Source organism: Nilaparvata lugens, chromosome 4 (genome assembly GCF_014356525.2).
Source record: "Nilaparvata lugens isolate BPH chromosome 4, ASM1435652v1, whole genome shotgun sequence".
Taxonomy (NCBI): Eukaryota; Metazoa; Arthropoda; class Insecta; order Hemiptera; family Delphacidae; genus Nilaparvata; species Nilaparvata lugens.
In genome coordinates, this window is record NC_052507.1 from 47,007,008 (window position 1) to 47,023,594 (window position 16,587).

General features: G+C 37.8%; 1 protein-coding gene across 12 annotated transcripts in view; it reads right to left on the bottom strand.

Moving 5' to 3' along the window:
* LOC111054967 (homeobox protein prospero) overlaps nucleotides 1-16,587 on the bottom strand; it is a 134,702-nt gene that overhangs the window by 57,045 nt on the left and 61,070 nt on the right. The window contains exon 1 of one of the 12 annotated variants that reach the window (XM_039427582.1): nucleotides 16,070-16,196. The exons of the other annotated variants lie outside the window; for them this stretch is intronic. The gene's annotated coding sequence lies outside the window, so the exon portion shown is untranslated. Of the gene's footprint in view, nucleotides 1-16,069; nucleotides 16,197-16,587 lie in introns of those variants that run through there. 12 annotated transcript variants of the gene reach the window in all.

A 16,587-nucleotide genomic window follows, 5' to 3' on the forward strand; every position in this document is an offset into this window, starting at 1 on the left:
CGGAGATGCATTAAAAATGTCGTCGCCGTGCCCTGCCCTGCACTGGCAGATTATGATTTCTGTTTGAAGAGCAGAGCACAGGCTGTTTGCTTGTATGTGAGTGTGCATATGTGGACAGGAGGAACGGTGTACATTAGCCTCGGTGTATAATTAACGAGCGGGCTTGGCCGATTGTTATCTATGCACGGCGTTTTCCAAGGGGTCGATATGGAGGGCCCCTTGTGAAGCTTAAATTTGATCGCGCTGTTTTGCTGTCACACACCGTCCTCTTCACATTACTGGACACCGGACAAGCGAGAACCACCCCCGCCTCCCGCTGCCAGCGCTCCTCTTTCGCGTTGTGCGCTCTTTCACCCCTTTCGTTGCTAGTCATCGTTGGTTGGATCACCGAGCGTCGCTTTGGGCGGCATTTTCGTTTTTACTTGGAAATCGAGTGCTGCCGCCTCTCGCTCAACAACCCCCCCTCCCCTGGGGACACACATGGCCGGTGCTGGAGTGGAAAGGGGAGGGGAAACCGATTCCTCCAGCCTGTAGTTCTCCGACCGCCGAAATAGTCCCCGTAGATTTCAAACAACCATCGCTCCCCCTACCATCCGTCCAGTTAGCGTCTGTCCACTGCTGCGTTATTTAATACGACAGCAGAAAACTGAAAATGCGCGCTCCGGACCCGGACACGGCCGTCTCTCTGTTTGTTCGTCGAATCGAAAGAAATTAATTTCACAGCAGCAGAGTCGAGCCGGGGAGCCGGGCTGCTCCATCCGACGGAAGCATATCGTTGCTGGACAGGCACCAACCCCCTCCTTCCCATCCACCCTGCACCCCACAAACCCCTCATGACCACAAACAAGGCTCCTCTGTTCCACCTGACCACCCTCCGCCACCTATCATATGCACCCACTCCCAAATATTCTTCCCTTATTCGTTGCCCACAATGACATTTCATCCCAATTGTTATCTAGGTACATTCGAATCTGCTGGTGGACTTGTCTGTTACGACATTCCTGATATCTCGACGTGTCTGTGGTCCTCTTGTGCGCACAACTATGCACAATTGTAACTTCTGAAATGTGCTAATGAGAATGATTGAACTACTTTAGTAAATTGAGCTGAGATTTATTTCTAATTTTTGACAGTGGAATTGATTTTTTCCATTAATTATATCATCCTTTAAAAAAATAAAGATTTTCCTTCTCACTTCTCGGATTTGTAATTAAATGTTTGAAAGGAAACCATGTTCCAATAATACCATGGACACCCTAATTGTCATCTGCAAAAAATATTATCAAAGAAGCTATAACATATCTCTTCCTTAAAATAATTTTCTACACTGTATTTCGAAAGTAAAGTTTTTTCTATTACTTGATGGAAAAGAAGAAGAAAAATGAACACTAATAGAAAAAACAAGCAACGAAAAAGATTAGTTACAGCTGATTAAAAGATTGATCGATTTGATGAAAATTAGAAGATTATGATTTTAGAATCTCAAAGAACACTAATAGTAAAACTGGAATGATGTAAATCACAATCTGGATGTCTTCAAGAAACTGTTCAATTACAATTTTTGGAATAAGTATTTTCAGTAATAGAGGATATCTTTTCCTTTGAGTTTCATAACAGATGGACTCATAGCACCAGTTTCTCAATTTCAGCTTCTGTTGCATGCTAAAAAGCCAATTAGAACTGGTGTTTTGGACAGTCAGGCAGTTTACTTCCTTGTTTACACCTTAGCATGTTTGGAAGGCAGTGAAGGTCGCGGTTGAGTTACCTCTACTCGCCCTGAATATTGCTATTGCTATTGCTATCTCTTGAGTGCTCAAACATCTGGACTTATGCAAGTTCAGGTGACCGTGACGATCGGAAAGTATCAGCTGTTAATTTCATTGCCATACAAGCTGTTCTTACTAACTTACTTGTTTATTCCCTTAATATTGTTTCTCTTTTGTATAATTGTCTACAACTGACAGGAAGTGAGCAAGTAATGTTCAGTAACGAACTGTTCCTTATGGGAAAGTTTGACTCCCACCTGTGGTAGCATTCCCCTACTGTAATAGTGTGGGACGATGTTATTCCCATTGCTTCATAGCATGAATTACAATAACAACAAAAAAGGTAGAAGTTACGGTATACAACAAGCTGAAGTATGTGGAGTAGCTGCTTGGATGATATAGAAGGTGATAATATAGATTGATGAATATAGAGTCATTACAGAGGTTAGGCTGAGACTTCTATTATAGAGATTAGAAGTGCTCGTTTACTCTTGTACATAACAAACATAACATAACAAACTCTTGTACATAACAAACAAAAACAAGGCTATCTTCTTATCCTATACTATTAAACGAGCAGCTTCTGTTTATATGTTTAGATGTTTGGATGTTTATAAGTTTGTATTTCACCGGATCTCGAAAACGGCTCTAACGATTCTCACGAGATTCGGAACATAGTAGATTTATAATATAAAGATTCGATTGCACTAGGTCCCATCCCCGAGAAAACTGGCTGAAGGACATTAAAAGGATAATTATTATTCATCCTTGGAAAAACATCTGATAATAATTATTTCGTCGTCTGTTGGTGATGAAGTGAGTGAGCGAGTTCATGTGTGTGGGACTGTGTCAAAATTATGACTGAGCTGTTGAACTTTTGTAATCATTCAATCAGGTACTTAGTGCCGGTTGCAAAAATGCCGGGTTATTTTCAATCCTGATCAATTCCAGTAGATCCATCTTTTTGAAATGGTCTTCTCTGATTTGGTTCACGTAAAGTTAATCAGGATTAAAATTTAACAGGCTTTTGTGCTATTGGGCCTTTGTGAGGGAAATTTTTGCATTCCTCTGGGAATTAATCTCAATTTACTGTCATTAGATGGAGCATTTCTGTATGAATGTTATTATAATTTCTTATTTCGTAATACATTTTTTATGCTTTTGTACTCGAGAGCGAAGCCCCGTCCCCGATATGCCAGTAATAATTAGTGATGTGATAAGGACCTGAGGTATGATAAAGGACAATAATTACTATAATTTGATAAATTATTACAATAATTTTGTTGTCATAGTTGTTCAAAAAAGTATCTTCAATATGGGATAACGTAAAGTGAGATAAAAGTCTCAACTATCTTTATTCTGTTTCATTGTAATAACTTAAAATGTGAAAGAAGTACATGATTTTGGTGTTTTAGTGAAGTGGATGCTGTGATTCAACAAAATACACGATGTACCGTATATGCAATCAAACTTATGAGACACTCACATACGATACAAGATAAAGTGATGCTCATAATATTATTTAAATCATGTAGATTGCTCAAGCAAAATGGAGATATATCTCCGCCAAGGCTATTGACAGAATTGGTATTTTTAATCAAATTATACGTACGAGGAACGTTGAAAAGTGTATAGACGTCTTTCTTTCAATTCAGATATCTTTCTATATTACATGAGTATCTCTTAGGCGAAGGGGAAACCGATTCGATGAGATATCCAGCTCTGAGAAGAAGCGACGATAGGGAATTGTATAGAGGGGGGAAGAGGAGTGATTGTGCGGGTGAATTATTTTAAGGAGGATGACATGACGCTCGCGATCTTCCGTTTAGTCCGATTACATGTAATATTCGTAACGAGGATCGTTAAGTGCGGAATCGGTTATGGGAGGAAAGGGGTGTAGTGATGCGGTTGAGATACTTTGCGGGAGGCTGAGTGCATATGGGGCAGGGGAGGGAGGGAGGTCTGGATTATTGCAATTGCTTTGATATTCCGTCATAGGTGGACTTTTTCTCAACAGTCAGTCAGTCGAGTCAGTGGAGTCGATCAATGTTTATTGCAGTGTGCGCGCAATCCACCGGCCATCCCTCATTCCCTATCTTTATCCTCCTCTCCGTTCCCCGTCATCACACACACCGCCGGCCAAAACAGCATCATTTCCGGCCGAGCAGCAAAATATCCCTCTTTCCTCCCTCTCATCTCCTCTTCACGTTGTTGTCGGCCCGCTGGCACTTTTCCTCCTTCCTCCTCACTCCGCCCTCACACTCACAACCCCACACCAACTCACTCACATTGACGGCGGCTGATTTTTCTCCCGAAATACCCTCAGTGCGTGGAAATTGATTCCTGGCATATGGGAAATGGCTAAATTTCACAGAAAACTATCTCAACTGGAATCTGGTGTTGATAACTGCACACATTTCACGTTGCTAGATTGGCTGGGCGTGTGTTTTTTGCACGGTGCAGTGTAGCCCAACTGGAACTGCTCTAGTGTGTTATCACTTTCAGCCATGAGTTACTAAGTTAATGTGGAGTGAGTTGGTGCGATAACTGCAGCTCTAACTTGTTAAAGAGATTGAATTTTGGAAAAATCAATTTATCGACTCCAGAAAAAATTGAAATGATTACATTCAATCTGTCATTGAAAATCGTTATCGTGTATTGCAACTTCATCTGATAATCTCAAGATCTGATAATCTGAGACTTCATCAAGTCTCAACCTCATTCCATCTTGAGCTAAGTTCCAGAGCAGGATAATATTCTTGATTCCCATAATTAAACCTGGTACATTGAACTATACAGAAAATCCTGTGATCTTACAGCTATAGAGCCAAAACCATAAAAAAAGAAAGTTGACTCAGATGAATAAAGAAGAGATGTTATAGATAACAGATCAATAGAGACGAATAGATGAATAGAGAATAGAGTCATGAATATATGAGAATAGATGAATAGAGAATAGAGTCATGAATATATGAATATTATAGATGAGAGATGTTAGTAATAGGGAAAGAAAAATTTCAGACACAATTTAAAATAAAGAGAGTTGAAAAAAATGAAGTTGGTTTATATTCAATGTTTTCTTGCAAGTTTTATCAATCTATTCATCTGCTGGAATTTCAAGACCATAATTAAAAAAGACGAAAAAATTGAGTATAAATGGAATCTTATATTGAGTTGCAGTACTTTGATGAACCAAGATTCATTACTGAGAGCAAATTCAATAACATTGAAAGTGAGATGCAAGTGCAGCTAAGCCAGAGATGCTCTTGGACAGAATTTGCATTCGCAGAAACGCCGCAGGGAAAGGGGTGTGTGATTCCGAATGTCCGTAATCACTTTACTTGTGCCTGCGTCTGTGATTAGTGATAACTGTGCCAAACTGTAATTGGAGCCGATTATAAGACTCTTGTGTGAGTGCGTGCAAGAGTGTGTGAATGTGTGTGTGTGGGTGTGGAGTTGGAGTAAGATAGAGAACGGACGATGCTCGTTAATTTCCAGCCTTCCTTCAATTTTTGCAAAAAGAGTTTTTTATAATCTGTACTCGTATTGATCGAGGATGATGTCTATTAGATAAGACTCAAGAACGCATGGGAAGGAGTTCTTGACCGTTTGTAGCGACAACTAAGACAGAAATACGTCATTCACATTTTAGTCGTAAAAGACATGGATCTATTTCTTTATAAAATATTGATAGTTCCATTGACTTCAAAATCTCAGTTCTTTCAGTCTCCAGCTAAAAATTATCAGCACTGTTCTCCACAACATTGATTGATACTAAGAGATTGGGTGAAAAAAACTCCCTGTAATTCAGGGGATGTGACAATGACAATTTTAAAAGCACACAAAACATCATTCCTGGTGACAGAAAATGAAAAGCAAATTTTGCTATTTATTGTAAGAATCCTGTTTCTTGGGAACAGATCATCTGGTTTAATATAAATTTCTAGATATCATTAGAATCGCGTTGCAATTTCTTGTTTCATTCTTTGATGCCTCCGTTTTTGTTTCCACAGTAATAGAAATAAAAACATCAATTAATGGTATTTGTAGAGTAAATGTATTCAGTTATAAGTGTCACGATGTAAACACTTTTGCTGAAGAATGAACTGACATGCCCTCACAACTTTTTATGCTTCAAATTATTTTTCACAAGAGTTCTAGTATATAGAATGAAAGGTTAAGTTGGTGGAGTCGATGATAATGAGAGATTGGCTATTTGGGACAGAGGTGAAAACCGGCTAGAAGTGATCCCGGCTAGATTTGTTGGGTGTTTCGGCTAGTGAGTGATCAGCATAGCATAGCTGCTTTTGGCGGATTGGCAAATGCATTGCACTGCAAATGGATAGTGAGCTCTCGGATGCTGACTACCATTCTTTAGATGCGATCCTGGTGGATTTCAGTGTGAGGTTCAGGTTTAGGTGGGTGCAAGGTCGGCATGTGCGCGTGTGTGAGTGTGCTTGTTTGAAAATGCAGGCCCACGTTTATATTTAGTTGGCTGAAGTTTCAAAAGAGAGCGAAGGGTTGATGTATGCCGAAAGCATGGTAAACGGCTTATATGCGCTCAGCCGGTGTCTGCACTGCATTCCGTGAACTCTCTTCAACCTGTTTCCAGTTCCAGATCCTCTATTCTGTTCCCCTATTTGCTTTTGCTGTTGCTCTTCATCACTCATCGGGGCATCATCCTCTCTTCCATTTTTCCCTATATCTCCCCTCCTCTCCCTCCCACAAACCTTTTCCAGTTCATTTTCTCTCTCCAATATATGCAATTCCCCCTCCCCACACACTATCATCACCCCATCGATCCACTACATGACGGAGAGATTAAAAAATTCACATGAAGAAAATTATAGCCTTGAAGAACAACAAAACAAGAGAACGCTTCTTCATTCCGAACTATATATCTCGCGCATTCTTTTCCAGTACTCTCTTTATTCTCATAATATTGGTGAGGTTGTACGAATGATAAGCGTTGATAAAGGATTCCATTGTCTTGGAGAGACTTCCTTTTCCTTGCAGCTTTTTCTGCCTCATCAACGCTCTTCCTCGCAAACTGAAAATGTCGTAGCTTGTGAATGGAATACCATCACTCATTGATGAACAGGAAACACATATATGTGCTTCATATTAATTCTTGCGGCAAAGTTTCATGATTCAATCTAATGGAGATTTCATCATTTTTTTGTTCAAATGCACTAGTTTATGGATGGTTTCATTGACAAGACATATGGATGAAGAAGTATGGTTCATTAATTTATTCTTTGCAAGTTCATTTTTATTAACACTACTTATGTCGTGTAAATGTTACAGAGAATCTTAAAGCATTGAAGTTGGAAAAAGTTAAAGGTGATGTTCTGATAGACAAGACGATCGAAATTATAAACTTACTAATGGGTTCAATGTTTGGAAGTTATTTTTTTACATTTCAGATCATATTCATAGTTTATTGGGTAAATAGACAATGATTTGGTTAATTGCACCATATTAACTTAACCTACTGAAAAGCTCTTTGCTGAATTAATTTCAATTTCAATGAGCTGGACTCAGCAGAACTTTCATTTAGAAAGGATGGCACTCAAAACTCCTCGCTCTAAAAATTGTCTCCAAACACCAAATTCACACAAAAATATTCCAAACGGATTATCTTCTATAATATTATTACCATTTTTCATGGTTATTAACTGCTTTGGTGACCTCTTCTTTTCTAAGGCTTTGACTTAATTAAACGTTGAATATGGTGCAATAAAAAAGTCTCCGCTGTTGAGACTGGACTCAGCGAGAATGGAGGAAGAGTCAGCAAGGATTGGATATGGACCTATATTGCCAGTGCATGTGCATTGAATCGTGCTCGGAATAGGCTTATTACTCCAGCTGTACAAGAAATAGAAGGAGGCAATTGAAGAAGAAGAAGAAGAAGAAGAAGAAGAAGAAGAAGAAGAAGAAGAAGAAGAAGAAGAAGAAGAAGAAGAAGAAGAGAAGAAGAAGAAGAACAAGAACAAGAACAAGAAGAAGAAGAAGAAGAAAAAGAAGAAGAAGAAGAAGAAGGTGAAGGGAGGGGAGGAGGAAGAAGATTATGAGAGAATGGGAGATTAAAAAGAGGGATGAAGGAGCAAACGAAGAACATAGGAGAAAAGAGGAATTCGCAAAAAGAAAGAGAAGAAGAGAATAATAATGAAAAGAGAAGGAGAAACAACAATGACAAAGAGTAGAATAAAATATATGAATGAAGAAGAATACAAATAATATAACTAAGGAAAGAATTAGAAGGGTAGAAAATAGAAGAAGGGAGAGTGAATAAAAAAAGAGGAATAATTATCGAAGGGAAATGCATCCGGAAAAAAGATTAATAAGAAAGAGAAAAAGATGGAGTGGGAAAATGGAGTGGGAAAGAATGAGGAAAAAAGAGTACAAACTAGAGTACTTGGCGTTCGGCGGACGAATGCAGGCCGAAAGATGCAGCCGTCCTTTTGTAGTTGTCGTAAAAGGATGATGAGCTGTGATGGTATGGGTGGGAGAGGAGAAATTTTGCCGGCTTTAGCAATGGTCAGTTGCAGGGAAACCACCACCCACCACCCCAGCAGGGCTGGTATTCTCCTTAATTAACCTTACCGTAGTAATAAACCAGCAACTCGGCAGATTAAGAGGAATGATATGGAAAAGAGCGAATAAAAAGCCTTTCCTCCGACTGTTTCCTCGTCGAAAATTTCCCCTTTCCACGCTCACTCGAAGTCGAGTTAGACGGGTAGGAGAAGATGGAGGGAAATCTGAGAGAAAGTTTCTTGGAGTGGAACATCTGCGTAAAAAAAATTGCACGATCCCTTAGATTGGTGATGGGGCTTGACCAGCCGGCCTACACGCTTTATTCTATATCAACTCGCCACCGAAAATTTTCTGCTCACTTTCACCCCTCATATCGATTGGTTTCAGCGCACACTCAACACCAGTAAATTGCTTTTTAATTTGAAAACTCGGATCCTATCCGGAGTGGTTGAAGCTACTTTAAATTCCCGTAAAAATAATATTGCATAATATATTTCCTTCATAATAACACGTCTTTCTTGTCTATTGGTATTTTTGAGGTCGAGAGAATATTTTTCAAAAATTAAAAGTGGGATGATTTGATTCTCTTTGCTTTTGGTGGACAATCTTATACTCTTTGGCTCTCGTATCTACAGAATTTTAAATAATAATATTTCTCATGAATAGACATTCAAGAATAACAGGTTAACAGGCAAATCTTCAATAACAAGTGAGATATAATTAATATGCGAACTTATCCATACTCTCAACCCTCATCAAAAATTCAAGTCTTGATTTTTCTCACCCACAACCTTATCCATTATTCTTGTGGAGAAATTCACGCAATGACGAACTGAACGCATCTATAATTAATAATTTAACATTTCGAGATGAAATCGGATATTCATTGATTTTTCAAATCTATGTTGTTGAACTACTCATGATTTTCCATTGTTTTGACATTTTCACTAACAACCAATAAACGTTACAACCTTTTAATTAGTCTGTACAGGAACATTGTTAGGATTTGATAACTGGTTGCGATGCGAGTAGCGATTCGTTTTTTGCAATGAAATCAATAGAATCGTCGAAATAACCTTGTTATAGGTACGAATGCATGACTTATTCCTCTTTGTTCACTTGAAATTGAACAGTGGAGTGAATTTTCACCATTGAAGTAAAAATTCTGTTTTATTTTGTGTCACGCCGTACAAAGTATCATTATTCATGTGTGTTTTTGAAAATACAGAGTCTGGCAAGAAAAAAGAAACATGATCTGGCAGGCACTTAGCTTTGCGCCAACAGTTTTTAATGGTGAACATTTGTCGAGATGTCGGTCGGTGCTTTGTGCATTCGGTACATTTCAAAATGATATTTCGTATGAGAGCTGTCGAGCTCTCTACTCTGTAGGCTACTGTCAGCCACGGCTTGAATTCGTTACTAGCCACTACAGCTGCTACTGCAACTTCAAAATGTTGCATATTTTAATCTCTTTGTAAAATTTCCATTGCCACACCCCACTCTATCACAGTTTCATTTTTATTTCTGACAATTTTAGCTCACTGCTACCGAGATATGACACACTGGTTTGATTTCGTGGAAATATTTTAAATTTGGTGTGGCAGCATTTTTCAAAAAGTGGCAACCCTTAATCTCATAAGTTTCAAAACTGGCTGTCGGAGGATTTACTATATTGATGGAATACAAATGCTTCAGATTCAGTGACTTCTCTTAAAGAACTGATATGCTACAGGTTTTATTTTGATGATGATCTGTATCACCTAAGCAGTATCCAAATCGTGAGAAATGTGATTTTGGAAATAATAGCCATATGAATCATTCAAATCATGAGAGAGCTATAAAAAGATAAATTCGTTATATACAGTATAATTGTTTATGAAATCGTGATATGATAGCATTGTAGATATGTAATGCTTTATCATATTTAGAACGTACCAAACTGTAACGTACGAATGAAATTACGTTTTATTTCATCAATTCAATGAAATTGAGCTCAAAAGATACAATTTCAATGAGTTTATTCATACAAGGTCGTATATGTTCTATTAGGATAGACTCATTAAGATTCCATTCTTGTTGATACGACTAAACTTCTATGTTTACATTGATATTTTAATTATTTACAATAATATCAATTATCATCGTTTAGGAAACAAAAAAGCACAAATCAACCAAACCTCAATTAATTGAATGAGACAAGCATACGCCAATTTCGAGTAAAGCTCCATTCAATGGTTACAATAATTTTTTTGTTATGATTATCGAGAGAGGGGGGGGGTAACTCTCAGCCACAAACAAAAAATAAGTAGACGAAGAGGGTGGGGAAGAGGCACTCGTGAAGAATTTGAAGGTACCAGTGAACCATTGATAAAAACATAGAGTACAATAGGAACAGTGTAAGGGAGGACAATACAGTAACCACCCTCTAACTGCATCCCCATCGCCAAAGAAAAAAATCATACGTCCAAATACCCCATACCCTCTGAAACGAAAAAATCCTCATGAGTCATGAGGAGTATACGTGCTAAGCGTCAGCCATTGTATTCCTTCAAGGAAAACATTTTTGTTTACTGATTTATCACCGATTTTCTCGGTTCGGGAAACCCTCTAGGTGAAATGGAACGAAGATATCAGTTGACTATAGTATTTTCCTAGAAACATTTCTTCTCTTCAAATGCCAGCAAGTATGATGAATAATCGTCCTTTTATCGTGTGGTGGAACTAAATCTTATAGGAGCTCTATTTTTCTTGCTGGTGTTAGATTATGACCACATGCAAATTTATAGCTTCTATCCAGAACACCCAGAAAATGAATCCTGATTCTACATCCTATTCTCCATAATATTACAAATAAAGCTTTCTCTGGCCCATTATGATGTTAATATTAAAGGCTCTGAAAAATAATTTTCCACTTCGTCCTCCTTATAAAATATTCTCAAGTTTACAATGATAAACACTTTTTTAAATGAGCCTTGGATTCCTTCTAGAATCTCTTGTGAGAACAAGGAGGAATGGCTCTATGCATTTTTTAAAACTAATATCTTTCAACACACATACAGTACCTGAATAGTCTACATCAAAATTTTGAAGTAAGTATAGGTTTTGTTGAGTTATTTTTGCAGCAGAACACTTGAACCAGGACGATAAATACAGATGATGACGATGGAGAGAATTTATGTGTTTTGTAAACGCTTCAATTATTGAAAACTAACAGTTTCATTTAAAATTAAAAACCTTTTCATTACTCTATCTCCTACAATCTACTTTAATTCATGTTGACAAATCGATTATTCATACTCTAATCCCAGATCTAGTGAACTGCTATTACACATCAATCGCACATGAATTAATGCGCAACTTGTGAAGCATCATCCAAGAGTACTTGGACGAGACAACTTGGTAACGAGTGCGTGGGAAGAGGGTCATATGAGTTGTACATCGACGCTAAATAGAAAATATTGGGGTGTAGCAGCTTTGTAACCATTGTCAATAAGACAGACGCCGCAGTAGATTTTACTAGCGTCTGCAGCAGTGAAAGATGCAGCAGCTGTCCGTCGCTCAGTTGAGAGAGAGGGAGTGATAGAGAGAGGCATCCTTCTCAGTAAGTTGCCAATTGGCGTCTTTGTTCGTCCAGCGTCCCCTATATACTATCGAAAGAAGGGCTGTGAATCGATCCTCTACCATCGGATAAGAAAAAGCCTCGACTACGTTCATTTCATTATTTGCAGCGTTACGTCACCAACTATATCCTATCGCCCCACTAACTTACTTTTGTGCTTTTTTTCTCTCTCTCTCTCTCTCTTCTCTGCTCCCTTCTCCTTTCTTTTCTTCTTCTCCCCTTTCTTGATTCACCGCTTACGGGACGTATGCCGTTGTACGATAACTACTACTGCGAAGCGAAAATAATAAGCAAACGTGGCTGACTGCTGACTGGTATGGCAAGCAAACATCTGCCAACACACACAACTGCCGGCTAGATCGATGACGTCACTGTCTCCTCTACTCTGCCTACTATCCAAAACTTTTCAACCACCAAATAATTACAATTAAGTATAACACGGGAATAAAAAGCATCCAGTAACTCACTTGTACTAACTTACTCAATTATTATGGGTTTTGATAAACTTGTAGAACGATAGGTAATCTGAATACCTAGTTACGAGATTACAGCAATTGTTCTCATTGCACTGTGATCTAAGTGCAGTACCAATTTTTAAAGATTGGAGGGAACGAGATGTGACAATGTGATCTTTATTCTCCCTCCCTCCGAATAAACTGTCCATGAGCTGAAAAGATAATAAATTCATATGTCTAAATTCAGTTATCTGATTGTCGATTAACCTTTAATTATCGATAAGGAATGGATCACATTTGAAAGCAACACTATTAAGTTGGATCAGTAATTAATCTTGGTTCTGATGTGCACTAACTTGAATAATTCCAACATCATTTTTTCTTCTCAATCAATCATTGTTCGTGATGAGCGTCATTACTTTCCGAAACGAAAACTTCAAGGAGATTCATTACAATATACAAGGAGACGCCATTAAGGAATAGGCAGTTCTCTTATTAATCAGCAAGATTTTAAAGTAAATGGTAGGGATCATTGAAGAAGCATCTTTTCAAAAAAGTACTTTCTAGATTTGTGGAATAACTTGGATGAGCTGGCACGCAGATCTTGCAGGGAAAAGAAAGTTTATCATTGTGGTGATGTGTAAATGCAGGAGATGGTGTTTAAGAAATATGTCCTACTGGAAAGAATGGGTGTCAGTTTCTAGGCTTAGTAGCGAAAGGAGTATGAAGTTAGAGAGAACGAGGAAGGGGAAGAGAAATGGATAAGGGAGTAAGAGAAAGGATCGTGGAGGATAGAGTTGTGTGTAATTATAAGAAACGTACCCTGTGTAGTTCATATAGCTCGTATTCTCTGCTCCTCATCTTGGGGGATTCTACTGAATAGGGAAGGATTGAAGAAAAGGGCCACCTTAAAACAAAAACGAAAAAGAATAAGAAAACGGAGAGGAAATTATTATGGTGCGTATGATTACAATGTGAGGGTGCCGTTGATTCTTATTGTGATGGTGATGATGATGATGATGATGATGATGATGATGATGATGTCAAGAGAAAGAGGAAGGGAATTGCTGTTTCAATCGAAATGGAAGCGTAAGTGGAACATGAATCTCAAGATATAGAAGATACTAAGAGAAATAGGAAGAGATAGGGGATGGGAGGTACGGTATCTAAGATACCGAGGAAAGAAGCTGTAGAGGGGAGGGGAACATTAGTAAGTGGATGGCAAAGATGATGAGGGAGGAGAAACGGCATTTTAAAAAGGTTTGTGGCTTTTTAAAGGGACAGAACGATCCAAGGAGTTGAGTCAGTCAAGCTTCACCTTCTACGTCATCCTTCTCCGCAAAGATCGTCCTGACGTCACGGTTTCTTACGTCAGACCCGAAGAAGAAAAATAACAAGAGTAGAATCTAAAGGAATGCATTTTATAAGGATGGGCCATGGCTCCCTCCTTTGCGACACAGTTGGGTAACTACAGGTCCCCATTCAAGAGAAGCTGTCGTCTTCTCTCCTTCTCAACCTCCTTGCTTCCTCCAATCATTCTCTCTTCCTCTCGATATTTCCGTCGTCTCCTACACGTCTTTTCATGAAGCACCTCTCCCTTCAAGACTTTGGATCAGGTGCTACACATGGTACACTCTCCTCACATTCCTTAAGCCCAGCCAGTGTGTAGTATGTCCCGTTGATTCAACTATTAGTGTACAGTGCATCTCCACTTGTTGTAGTATTATATTGACTACTAATTCAAATGAACTGACGTTACATATGGGGTAGCTATTTTAGAATAAGTGATTTTATGATTTATTATATATGAAATAGAACTGGATGATTTTTGAAAAGTTATTACATCTTCAGGACAATATTACTGCTAACGTGGGCTATACTAATCAACTTCAATTTATTTATGTAGGTTGGTTGAATTTATTGATGTTAATCATCGAATTCAAATGGAATATTCATTTAAAACATAACGTAAGTTGATCTTGTATCAGACTTCAACAAAGGAAAACAACGAATTTGAGAACTCATGTACGTGAAGAGTTTCGCAATATCCACAGCGAATCCACTGAGTCATTAATATTATTGAAAACATTATCCCGATGCCTACATTGGCAAGAAACATGATGATTGGAATTCCACTGGATACCTGTAACAGCTACTGTTCATCTCCAGACCCAACCTCCTTCACAAATAACATCGGTCAGATGGACGTTGCCGACGAGTATGATAGCCGAGCAGAAAATAAAAGTCAGGTAATTTTATGCAGGTTGACACCGTCAGTTAATAATAGTTTTCGATATTCGAATTGCACACTAGTGCAGGCTGTCCTGACATCGAGCACAATTTTCCAACTCAATTAGTTGCAAGCGAGAGTGGATAATTTTCAGCAAGTGAACGAGAGTAGTGCGAGGCCACCCGGGATTGCAAGCCAACCATTCTTAACTCGATTACTTTCGTCGGTAACCAATGAAAACACTGACAAGCGATTGATGCCAAATTATAGAATAAATTATTGCAATCATTTTTCGCCTGCGATTCATGAAATCAGTCAGTTTTGCACTACACGTTGTGCTTCCAGGTTTGTGTAGCTTAATTTTTCTAGAATATTATCCGAATAATCACTGTTGAAATTTGACTCAAAATGAATCAGTCATTAAGAATAAATTTGATTATTGTACGCAAGACATCGGATGTGTTCATCCGACTCTTTCCAGAATCTTATTGTTATATAATTGAAATAAGGAATGTCTGAATGAAGGAAATCATGCAATTATTGATGTAGCCTAATTGTAGGGGTTTGAAATAAACTCTTGATATTATAAGTTACAGGAATTGAACTGCTGCGTTGATTTGCAGTTGACCGTAAACATCTGTCACACCCCAGTATTTCTCAAATGCATAATTTTTTATCAATTTAATTCTTCAAGAAATATTTAATAAGATGAAATATTGAATACTTTTCACTCATTCAGTATTATGATCATCTTCAACAGATTCTATTTATGCGTTAATAAATTATTATTATATTATAATTTTATTAAATAAGACTACTCAAGTGATACGTTGTGTTACGAGACATTCAAGATTACAAAATTTGCAAAACAGTTATTCAATATTAGTACAACAAAATAATTAGTGAGAGAAAGGTGAATTCATTTCCCATTCTATATTTTGCTGATATAATAAGCGTCGACTTCTAGGCAAGGCTACTCTTACAATCTGACAATAACTCGAATTCGTTGACCAAGATATTACTGGGAAACGAATTGAACCAATTTTTGACATAGAATTCAATGTCATGAAGAAACTCAAGCTATGCACTGACTGAAAATTACATTCCAACTATACGCTTTGCTTAATCCTAAGTCTGAATAAGAATCATTAAATAAGAATTTGAATATGAAATCATTGGTACGTCCACTTCCAATAAGAGTAGTCAATGATTCGAACCAATAAACTACCTATTCACTTCCTTCTAACAAAAGTCAATGAATCAAAACAATAAAATAATAAGCTACTAATGTACTATCTCAATATCGTTATTCCAAGTTAATTATTACATTTCGTCTACTTTCCTATATTACTACAAAAGTTTGTTATCTCTCTCACTTAAATGGAGTGAATGAAATAGTTTATTATTCAATCTTAAAATTTCGAATTTAGGAAAAGTAATTTCAAGGTTTTGTGCCACTCACCCGCAGTCACAACCAAGAACCACGTGCTCGTCTATGAGAGTACCTTTCTCGTTCACGATCCAACTCTGACTGCTTCGATTGAAAATATTATTTTCAATTCAAAGCCAAACGTTAATAAAATTCTACAGAATCGCTGTAACCTGGTGAGGAATTTCTGTGAAGACAGTTTGAGTAACCCAACACCAAGTTACAGCGACTGCGATTAGATTAGATTGCGATGAGAGAGAAAGAGAGTGTGTTTCCACACGCCTCAGAACGAACAATAGTAGAGTATTCCATAGTTTTCACACTATTAACACTCATTAATACTGTCAACTCTAGAATGCTACGTTTTCAAAACATGTTGATTGAACATCAAAATATCTTGAATTCCCTCTGTTCTTTTTCTATAGTGAGGTCCACGTTATAATGACAGTATTTGATTGACAATAGTTTTGATATTTTATTGTTAGGCAATGCAGATAGCACTATATTTTCTAGCTTTGCAATGTTGTCAGTTTGCCAGGAATATTTTACTT